Below are 11,239 nucleotides of genomic sequence, written 5' to 3' on the forward strand. Positions count from 1 at the left end.
AAACAGCTAATTAGAAATCTTGTAATTGAAATATTGTCATCAAATTTTCAAAAATCATTGAATGAGGTAAATTATGCTGGGTAAAATCAAAGATAAGAAGGAACTAAAACATATTACTGAAGAACTCACCCAAGAAACAGAACAGAAATTAAAATACGATACAGCAAGTGAGAGACATGTAAGATAAACTCTAGCATATGTCTAATGTATCAGAAGAAAATAAACATTAGCAGAAAAGCAATATATGACAAGAGTGGTCAATGCTTTCATTGAAGTGAACAAAGAATAGATTCTCAAAGCAAAATAGTCTAAATATAAAGATTTTTTTTAAAGATTTATTTATTTATGCATACAGAACTGGGTATAGGCCAGAGGTGCAGAGGTGGTGAGAGGATTCACAAAAGACAGAGTGGGGAGCAGAACAGGCTGACTGACTAAGTACACTGCTGAGGGAGCAGTGGGGTGGGGATGGAGGGTTGTATGTGTGTTCAGGAGATGTCTGTCACTCCCTGTGGGTCACCTCCAGGGCAGGGATCAAACACATGCTAAAGTGGCTTTAACTTATTAGTGCTGTGCTATAACCCGCTGCACCACCAGGGAGGATAAGAAAGATTTTTTTTTTAATTGTCCACATGTGAACATAGGTTGAAATTGAAGATCAGAATGAGGAGAAAATTCTTTTTAAAAAGCCTTCTACAATTAACGTGATAGTAGGTATTTTTTCAGCAGTAATAGAAACTGAAATACAGTGGCATAATAACCCTAAAAGAATTGAAGGAAAACAAATGTCACCCCAGACATAGTCATTGTAACAACCTTTCATAATTTGGGGGTTATTCAGTAAGGAACGATTGTCATAGAATAGACAGAAGAATATGTGAATAAAGTAGAAAATCTGAGAAACAGAATTATACTTTTTCAGGAAATGTGTGTAGATGAGAAAGGAAATTATAAATCAGTGAGAAAAGGATGAACTTTACTTAATTTTTAGTGGTTTGACTATTTTTCTCTCATATGAAAAAGTCTGGCATTAGAACCTCATCTCTTATCATGCCCAAGTCTAAACTCCAAGTCCTTTAAGGACCAAAAATTTTAAAGCAACACTTTAAAAGTCTTAGAATACACTATTTTTTATGATCACAGAGTATAAAAAAGTTTATAATTAAGGGGTCAAAAGGAAAATATCAATAGATTTGATGGCATTAAAATTAAAATTTGCTGTACAAAAACACCATAAACACAGTGAATAAATTTTCCCTTACACTGCAATAATGAACATGTGCTTTTATATAATATATATATATATACATACACATATGTTATATGTGTGCAAGGATTTTAAAATGAATTTTTAGAATAGAGTCACAGAATTGAAAAGGAGATATACATCAATATCCAACAGCTATTTCCATCACCAAATGATTTTATCACTTTATTTTTAGTATTTTTTATTCATATATATTTTACATCATTGTTCATTTTTTAAACAATGTCTCCTTTTCTCCCCTCAGAGTTTCCTTCCCCCAATTCACCTGTGCACCATTACCACAGTGCTCTGGGCAACTCCCTCCCGCCTTCAGATTCCTCTCCCTACCCCTCCTCTGTAGGATGTCTGATTTATAATTGTCTGTTTATTTTTGTTGTGTTTTGTATTGTTACAATTTGTATCTCAATTTATACTGACTTTAACATTAACTGAAAAATTTTTCTCAGCTTTTGTTATTATTATGACATTCATTTTGTATCCACAATCTTTGTTTTGTTTCTGCTTTTTTGTTATCAGGTAATTTTCCAATAAGCATCTCTGAACATGTGTGACCTTGTAAATGATCTCGAAAATAAATTTGTAAATGCTCTATATATAATGTAAAAATCATTAGAGTTTATATAAAGGAGTTGTAGAGATGTAGGTGCTGATTAAAAAATGTAATGATTACCTAATTACTGCAAAAATTACCACTATCTGTGCTTCCAACAAGAGTGGTCACTTTCTCATGTCCGGGTCAGCACTGTACTTTCAAAGTTCTTCCTCTCTGACAATCTGGCAATTTTTAGATAATGAAGAGCAAATTTTTAGGTAATGTCTATTAATGTACACCATGATCTTCCTGTAATACCTACTGTGTACCAGACTGACACAAGCTATGCAATTTCTATCCACTGACAAATTCCGGATAGAAAAGGGAAAGCTCTGAAAAATCAGAATTTCTATGCTAACTTATGTTATTGTTACAGGGCACCCCAATGTGAACTGGGTTGTCTGTCTGTGGGTCTTCACCCGTGCACTTAATATTCAATCGTATTAAGGACACACTCAAAAGATTAAATAATGGATTTATTTATAAGGAGAAAGGTAAAGGAATATCCCAGGGGAAAAGGGAGAGAAATACAAGTTAACTAGAATGTCCTACCAGTTCTGCTGAGTTGGACTCCACCAACACACTGAAAACCAATTGAGAGCCAAAATAATCAGCTGCGAACCACCAGGCTAAGAGACCCCAAAGCCCCCAGGTCAGGTTTTATCCCAACCTGGCTGCTCAGCTCCGCCCTCATGTCCCAGCGCGCTTCTCCTTGTTATTGATAGGATTAGTAGTTCCAGTATCTGAAGTGGGGGCGGAGTCCATGAAACCAGTAACTGTTACATTATGACCTCCCTTTTTTGTATAATCATCAAAATATTCTAAGCAACCATCAGTTTTCCACTGGATTGCCTTAGCCTCATAAGGTGTGCCTGGCTCAGGTGAGCAAGCACTGCCCCAGGAAGGGAAATTCCTCTTGAAATCAAAAATAATATTGCAACTGGCTGATTAATAAAAGCAGTTATAACAAAATCAATATTGTAAGACAAGGGAGTGTAACTGGGTGGTGCCTAGGAAAAGGGGAAGTTCCAGGTTCCCTGCCCCACCCAGAAGTAGGATGGAGACCTGAAGAAGACACATGGAGCAGCAGGCATGTGATGAAGAAACCGTGCTTGTTTCTTCACCTTGGACTGATTGAGGCAGATGTGGGTGAGATACCTGCAGGGAGGTGACTATGGCAGTGTTTATATTGATTTTGATTTTGCTCTTTTCCTCCCAGACTTGTCTGGCCATTTCTGACCCTTTTCCATGGGTCCCGGCCAGAGGGTGATTTGGGCTTGGGCAGCTTTCGGGCCTTGCTTTGGGCCACCCTTTTTGGGTGGACTTTTGCCCACGAGGGGAGGGGTGACATTTAGAAGTTACATTCTTTGCATTCCGTATTGTATATTTACTGTATTAAAGTCTCTTTTCATTAAAGTTTATTATGTTTTGTCTTGACACGGCAGATGGCAGAACCCACTTAGAGCAGGCAGGTTTGGGGCTTCAGGGGTGCCCCTCTCTCCCTGCCCTGTAACAGCAGTACTAGAGCACATTAAAAGATAATCAGAGTTCTTTTACTGCCCAGACAAGAACCCAAATCTCATCTCTCTACTATCTCACATAAGCCTTCTATTCAGTTTCTAAAGAACTACTTAAGTTTTCTATTGTTTAGTCTTTAAATAAGGAACTTCACCTAAGTTTTCTATTCAGTTTTTAAGGAACTTTGCGTAGCTCTTTTTGTGACTGATTTACTAGAAAATTACTCCACCCTAGCCTGTGATCTTACTTTATCTTCCCTTCACATCTCCACCCTATCCCTCAACTTTACTTTACTCTCTAGGATATCTCAATGAGAATGAAGATCATTAAGTAGTAATTAGGGCTTAAGGGATTTTATTTTAGCCTATCATCACTGTGGTAAATACAGCAATGCTAACCTTAAATTTTATGAATTTATGTATCTGTTTTAACTTTAATAGATTAATTTTAAGAATAATAAATGTTATAATCTCAACTAAAGGTCAATACGACCCCAAACTGTAGAAAAAAGATTATTGTGATCTCTCAGCCCAATTCATATGCTAATGTTATCCCACTGCTTGCTTGAAATGTATAAAATAAACCTGCTGAAACCAGAGCAGGAAAACTTGCACCCAACTATGATTCCCCTGTCTTCTTCACACCCACTTCCCTTTTTCCCCCTTTTAGGAATCTCCACTCGCCAAAGCCACTCCCACCTTAACACCCTGTTCTGCCCCCCAACAATCCATGATCAGGGCCAGTCCCCGACACCAGACTCTGTTCGGCCGGCCGATAAGGTCACACTGAAACTTGCCACTTAGTGGAGGAGTATCATATAATAAACCCAAAAAAAAGATAAAAACCTAAATTCAGTTTAATGAAGCTAATAAAACAAGGTATTGAAACACATAGTTCCTGCAGGCCATGGTTCTAGGTACACTCTAATGTAATCAAGTAAAAGAAAAGAGTTGAATCAACTCTTCTTTTCCTCTATTCATTATCTGAATGTATTATCTTTCTCTTTTCTATCAGAATATACAGCAGTTTGGATTCTATTTGGCAGTCACAATTACCAAAGGAATTTAACTTTAATTTCAAATTGATGTCACTAAATTCATGTAACCATCCTTTTTCTGACAGCTACTGTGTTTACCTCAGCTCACACTTTGCTGCTTTTCCCCCTGGCTGTTCTACTCTGCATTTTCAAGGCTTTTGAAATTTGTGGTCCATGACTTCCTTTACCCACATATGATTTACAGCCAAATTGAGAACAGGCTTTTCCCCCCTTCACTTAAAATCTGCAAATAAGAACAACCTCCAAGAATTGAACATTGTTTAAATATTGTAAATCTCTGGTTCTTACCAGTTCACTAGACAGTGTGTTCAAAAGAAATTAATCTCTACTTCCATGTCATGCTCTCACAAAAACAAATTAAACACAGCTGAAATATACCTTTATTTGGCTACTGCTTTATTTCAAATGTGACAAAAGTCAAGCTTTTTTTTTAAGGATACTTATATACCTAAGAAGTCAGTTGGCATATCTGAAAACAAACCCCACAAGAAGAACAAAGGTAAATTACAATTAGTTTTTTGTAAGCATTGTGTTCAGAAAGCCGAGTGTTTATTTCAGCTTTGTACATACTGTATAATGATATAGTATATCTGGAGCCATACACATAATTACAGCAACGTTGCACTGCACTCCTTTCTTTGCTAAACTTGGCTGAAAATTGAAGCTAAGTGGAATCTACAAGTTTATCCCAGTTAGAAATAAAATTGCAAAACAATGCTGCATTTGTAAAAAGGAAATTGCTGCATTTTGTCCCTTTAAAGTGTGATGCCTGCTCATGTAGAAAGCAGAGAAACATGTGGATTTTCATTATTTTTTTCACCATGCAAGGGAGTAAGCAATGTCATGCCTTTGGTTTCTATTAATGTTGCTGTTATAATGAAGAGTGGATGACTTGGTTTTGCTCTTGTTAACTATTCACGGCCTTTGTGAATATGTTTTCAGTTTCAGTTTCCTAAAAACTTTCCACAGCATAACTCTGGATAGACCAAAATAAAATCAAATTTTCTTACTTACAAGACAGTGGTTTCTTGAACCTTGCTACAGATTCTAGCACTCCGTAGAAGCACAAAGTTGTATTTGCCACATGTAACTGGATCAAAATATCTGCTGGATTTTTGTTCACGCTGAATTTCAATGTTCCACTTAAACATTAAAAGCTGCTCCACTGAGCATTTTCCATCCTGTGTGGTTGGTTCTTGGTCCCACAATAAACCTGGGAGTAAAGTCCGGTGCACTCAACTCGTCATCTGCCCTTCCTGATTTATTATTCAATTTCATATTCACTTTTCCAGGGAATGGCTCAACTTTTGTTGCTTCCTCCAGAACCAAAAAACCATTGTCATTCTGCTTCTCCCTCATTTCCACTATCCCACCAAATCTGTGCATTTGACTTCCTTCCTATCCAATTGATTTGCCATTTAATCCCCTCAGCCTGTGCAACTTTATTCACATACATATTTGTGCAACAACTTCCTAATTTAGTTGAACAGCCCCTAGTCCAGGTTCTTCCCAATCCCAATCCACTACTCATTTAAAACCAGAATAAATGGTTGTTCTCTAAACCAGCAAAAAATACCACCAGATTTGTCTTTCTAAAGGGAAAGTTTGGTCATATGAATCCCCTTATCAATGACATCCAGAGGTCTTCCATTGCTTTTAGAATAAAGTTTAAACTTCCTGAGAGATTTTACCAGGTATTTCTAAAATTCTGTCTCCCTCTTCATTAATCTTAATTCTTCCCTGCCTGCTTCTCACTACAAAGGTAAGGAAACATCATTCAGTTTCCCAAAAGTGTGCTGCTGTTTCTTTCCTCCAGACCTTCCATCTGTTTAGCATAATAATAGCTACAAGAGGGCCTCCCGTGGTGGCCCTAGGGGTTAAGTCTCTGCACAATGACACCTATGCAAGCACCTTTCAAGAGTTCCATCCCCAGCCAGGGAGGTGACCCACATGGCCTGGCAGACCTTTCCTGTCTCACCTCTGGCTCCCCTCAGCATATGTCATTAGATCTGCCCACTGCTCCCCTTTCTGTTTCTGGTAAAAATCCACCTCCACCCCTCTGACCTACACCCCAGCTCCTATATGCCTGAATAAATAAATCTTAAATTGCTAAAAATAATAATAGTTACAAGATAGTGAATATTTTATCTTATACAATACAGTGCTCTAAACATGGTTTCTGCTAAAACCTGATATTTGTTTTGTAAAATGTAACTTCATAGTGCAAAATCATGCAGGGATAATTTTTGTGAAAAAAATGGAGCTGGGGCACAACATGTCATCAGTGGCAACTGGCTAAACACCAGTATAAATGCAGCACTTTTGACATATATTAGATGAACTAAGAAAGATTGCAATAAAGGTAAAGACCTTTATCAAAACTTGAAGCTTACCTGTGGAACTGAGCTTCAGAAGAGGTATAGCAAGTGAGTTATTTGAAGTGGTAGAAGGAGAATTATCTGAAATGGGATGGAAAATGAAAATATCAGATACGATTCATGATGCATACAGTGAATTGAGAGAGGGAAGATGGGTGTGTTTGCATGCACACATGCGGCCCACGCAAACATTTTGTGTGTTCTTGTCTCTCACTTTAGCACAATTTTCTGTGTTCCTCTTGAGTTTCTTATTCATGAAATTGTACATAAGCAAATGCAAACATCAAGTGTATGGTTGAGTTGTTCTATAGTATATGGACTAAGTAGGCCAAATTCTTATTGTCAGAACAATGGTATAGCAGAATTGGCAGTGATTAAACTGGTAAGTTGATATTCCTTGCATGGAGCCAAAAAGGTTAGGACTGTATTTATCTTAATTCTATAAATGAGGAAAGCTGAGGTATTGAAAGTTGTTCAAGATACCAATTTTTTAAATTAATAGTTTATTTTTATATAAGCATGATCTTTTCCAACTCCATTCATGTTGCTGCAAAAAGCATTTTTTTTGGTTGCTGAGTAATATTCCATTGTGTATATGTACCACATCTTTTTAATCCACTCATCCACTTTTGGACATTTGGGTTGTTTCCATGTCTTTCCAATTGTAAGTAAAGCAGTAATAAACATGGGGGTGCAGGTGTCTTTTTGAATCAGCATTTTTGTGTCTTTGGGGTAGATACCTAGGAGAGGGATTGCTGAAGATACCAATTTAATAATTAAGGATCCAGATTAGAATACAAGTAACCTCTTCCACATCCTTCGTTCATCATCAATATGCTATTTCACCTGTGTTATTATGATATCAACCCTGGAACCAGAGACAAAGAGCAAATGTATATATTTATGTAAAATACACTGTATAAATAAAAATATGAAACATATAACATATTGCATTTATATATAAGGTGTGTTTTACTAAAATATATCAGTGTTACATAGTCACATATCACTATTTATATGAATATTTACATAAGATATAAAAATATAATTTTGATCTTTGTCCCTAGCTCCAGAGCTCCCAACCCTTGGAATTTCCTAAGTGATAGGGGTAAGAGCAGTGTCTTTCTCTATTTAAACACTCAACCATTCTCAGTTTATGCTAATGAGAATAGGAGCTGGGTGCCAAGGAAGTGATGATGCTTTTAGAGGGTTGGAACTGTCGTGCACACCTCCCACACTCCACAATAAGGGAGAAGGGCTGAGACTGATTAAATCGCCAAGGATTTAATTGATTGTTGATGTAATGAAGCTTCTGGATTGGTGAGACCCAATGTCCTGGGAGAGTGGTTCACATGTGGGTATGCACGCTCTGCTCCCTCCCCCATGCCTTATCTTATGCATTTATCAACATGCGAAGGAACGATTTCTCTGCCCCCTGAAAATAACCCAAGACACCAATCTATAATGATCCTGCACTTCTGATCTTTAGACCTGGCCTTATCTAGTCTCCGAATGACTCTGGTGTTCTATGAGTGATTTTTAAGAGCTACCTGCCATTATTTTTCTGACATTATTGTCCATCTCTGATACATGGTATCTGCTTCCTCTCAGCTTTTGAACAGATGCTACACAATCTGAAAATCATCCTAAATAGTAAAATGGACAAATAAGTCCTCTGTGAGCATGAAAGACAAATGGGTAAGTGGGCCAGCCTAGTCTGGGAGCCAGACTTCAATGAATTTTCCAGCTTCAAGTAGAACTAATGCTGTTTCATAGCAAGTTATTCTTCTCCATCCCGTTTTAGTAGTATGAATCTTGAATTTAAAATTAGCATGAAAAAGCACTTTCTTGTAGCTAGATTGCTGCTTCGCTCTGCAATAAATCTGCAGAAGCTTTGGTTCAGGGGATGCCAACCACATAAAAGTACCACCTTCAGGGTCAAAGAATGTATCTTTCTTCCTTGCAATTATCTGCCTGCTGGATCCCCAAAACTATCAGAAAAAAACAGAAATCTTGTCGCAGGGAAAAGGGAATTCTAGAGAAAAGTGTAATTATTTAAATGATGACCTTGAGGCCTTCTTATTGTAATTGGAGGGCAGACTCCTTTGAGGGAGGGAAAGTAGATCATAGCCACTGTTCTATGTGTTCTTTTCTTGGGCCCTGCAGGAAAATGTGTCTTCTCCATGGCAAGAAATATCAGTCTCTGCCAGCCTGGAAGTGAGGGATGGAAGTGAGCTCACTCTTATTCATGGGCGCCATGAAGAATGCTCCCAAGTCCCTCAACAAACGTAAAAACCTAGATAAATATACAAACAGAATTAATGAAGTAGAAAAGAGAAAGTCAGTAGAGTTGATCCATTCAAGGTTTCATTCTTTGAAAAGATCGCACACAAATGCCGTAGCTAATACTTAGTAAAAAATGGGGATTGGGGAGCTTTCCAATACTTCCCACACCATCTCCCCACCACTAAGCAAGCCCAGCATGCTGTGAACCAGAGGTCATGAACGGGGGTGCTGCCAGGGAGGGTGGAGAGAAGGGATGGGAGACACCTGCAGGGATGGGTTTCTTTATAGCCTCAGGATGGTGATTGTTCACCAGGAGATTATACTATAGGGCCTCTCTGGTGGTGCAAAGGATTAAGTCTCAGCACTAAGACACACTCTGTAGCCACTGTAGCATGAGTTCCATCCCTGGCCAAGAAGCTAACCCACATGGCGCAGCAGACCTCACCTGTCTCCTTCTGCTCCCTTCCACAGTGTATTTTAGTAAATCGTCCTGTTCTGCTCCCCATTCTCTATCTGGTTCTCTGTTGTTTTAACACTTCCCATCCCGCTCTCTTCAGAGACCATGGCAGCCGCCATCTTGACCCTCCCGTGGGTTCAGTGTGTTAGATACATTTGGAACTTTGGTTTCTCCTTCTCTCCCAGCCCTTTGGGTCCTGTCTGACCCTGTGCAGGGGTGCTGCACTCTTGGACCTTGCCTGTTTGGCTGAACTGGTGCCCACAAGGCTATGGATGATTTCAGAGTTTAGTTGGAAGTCTGTACATTGAAATCCATCTCCTACTTCTTTTCTCTATTTGAACCTTTCACCATTTAAAAATCGTTGAGCCCTTTAAAGTCTGATTGCTTTGATACATACAAGTAGCACAAGCCCTTAGAAAGAGCAACATGGTATTTTCCCCCTGTTAACAGTTTTGGGTTCTCAAGCAGCCTCTGTTTCACCTGGTATTGGTGTTGGCTCTCAGACTGGGAATGAGTCTCCCAATATCATCCTATGCCATGTCACACTCTAGAGAAGCCTTTCACAAGTGAAATTTAATTTCACTTGCCTTTATCACACCTTATTATTTTTCCTATATTTATTTTCTTCACAGCACTAAGACTCCCTTTCTACCTGCTTATTTATTTTTCATTGCCCTCTTGTTCTCCCACAAAATACGTCTTTTTCTGATTTGTTCACAAAGATATTGTTAACAGATTTATTAATTACAATGCCTCAGTAACTATTATTGACTCAATGGGTAGTAAAGAGGGAAAGAACAAAATGTTCTTAGTAAACATGAGAAAACATATCTTTGTATAGATATACAAATGCATATGTTATATATTTTGACATATATATAGTTCATAATCTTGGAAAATCATATAAAGATAAGGTCACATGTTAAGGATATTTTATCTCAGTAAGTTCAAAATAAATTAAAGATGATAATGTTAAACAAAATACTAGAACAATAGATACTTAACTGTGTAATCCTTGGTATTGAATTGGAAAGTCCCTTTTAAAAATGATCCCAGAGCAAGCATAAAGGACAAGATGGATTCTCATGGATGTCTCAAAGCAAAAAAAAAATGCAAAATTTTAAAAGCAAATAAACTGGGAAAATATGCTGTGACACATACAATAAGCAAAAAGTTAGTATCGTAATATAAAAGAGCCTTAATATTAAAAACAAACAAAAAAGATGAGCACCCCTTGCAATAGGCAAAATTTACCAAAGAAGAAGTGCAGACAGCCAGTAAAGGTATTTGCCTCTAGTTAGCAAAGATAGGCAAGCTCAGTGCAATTCCATTTTCACTTGTTACAATGACCCCAAAGATAACTGATAAAGACTAATGCTCAGTCTTGGTGAAGAGGCAGAGGGAGAGATAAGTAAATATTGAAGATGGCTTGGCAAACTGGGAATTGCTGGAAAAGAATCACAAACTTGTGCTATATTGGACCTCAGTGAAATCTATGCGTATAAGAACAGAAGCCTCACAAAGACTTCTGGGGATTTATTGACACAGTTCCTATAAAGTGCTTGGCAAAGTGCCTGGTGCATTGTAAAGATTTAGTGCATGGTGGCAGTTATCATTGTTAATCTATTCATATTGAAATAGCAAAGCTTTTTTGTTGTAAATAAGAAGTAGCCTTCTTGTGCAG

The sequence above is a fragment of the Condylura cristata genome, unplaced genomic scaffold, assembly GCF_000260355.1.
Source record: "Condylura cristata isolate star-nosed mole 26May11 unplaced genomic scaffold, ConCri1.0 scaffold00018, whole genome shotgun sequence".
NCBI classification, from domain to species: Eukaryota; Metazoa; Chordata; class Mammalia; order Eulipotyphla; family Talpidae; genus Condylura; species Condylura cristata.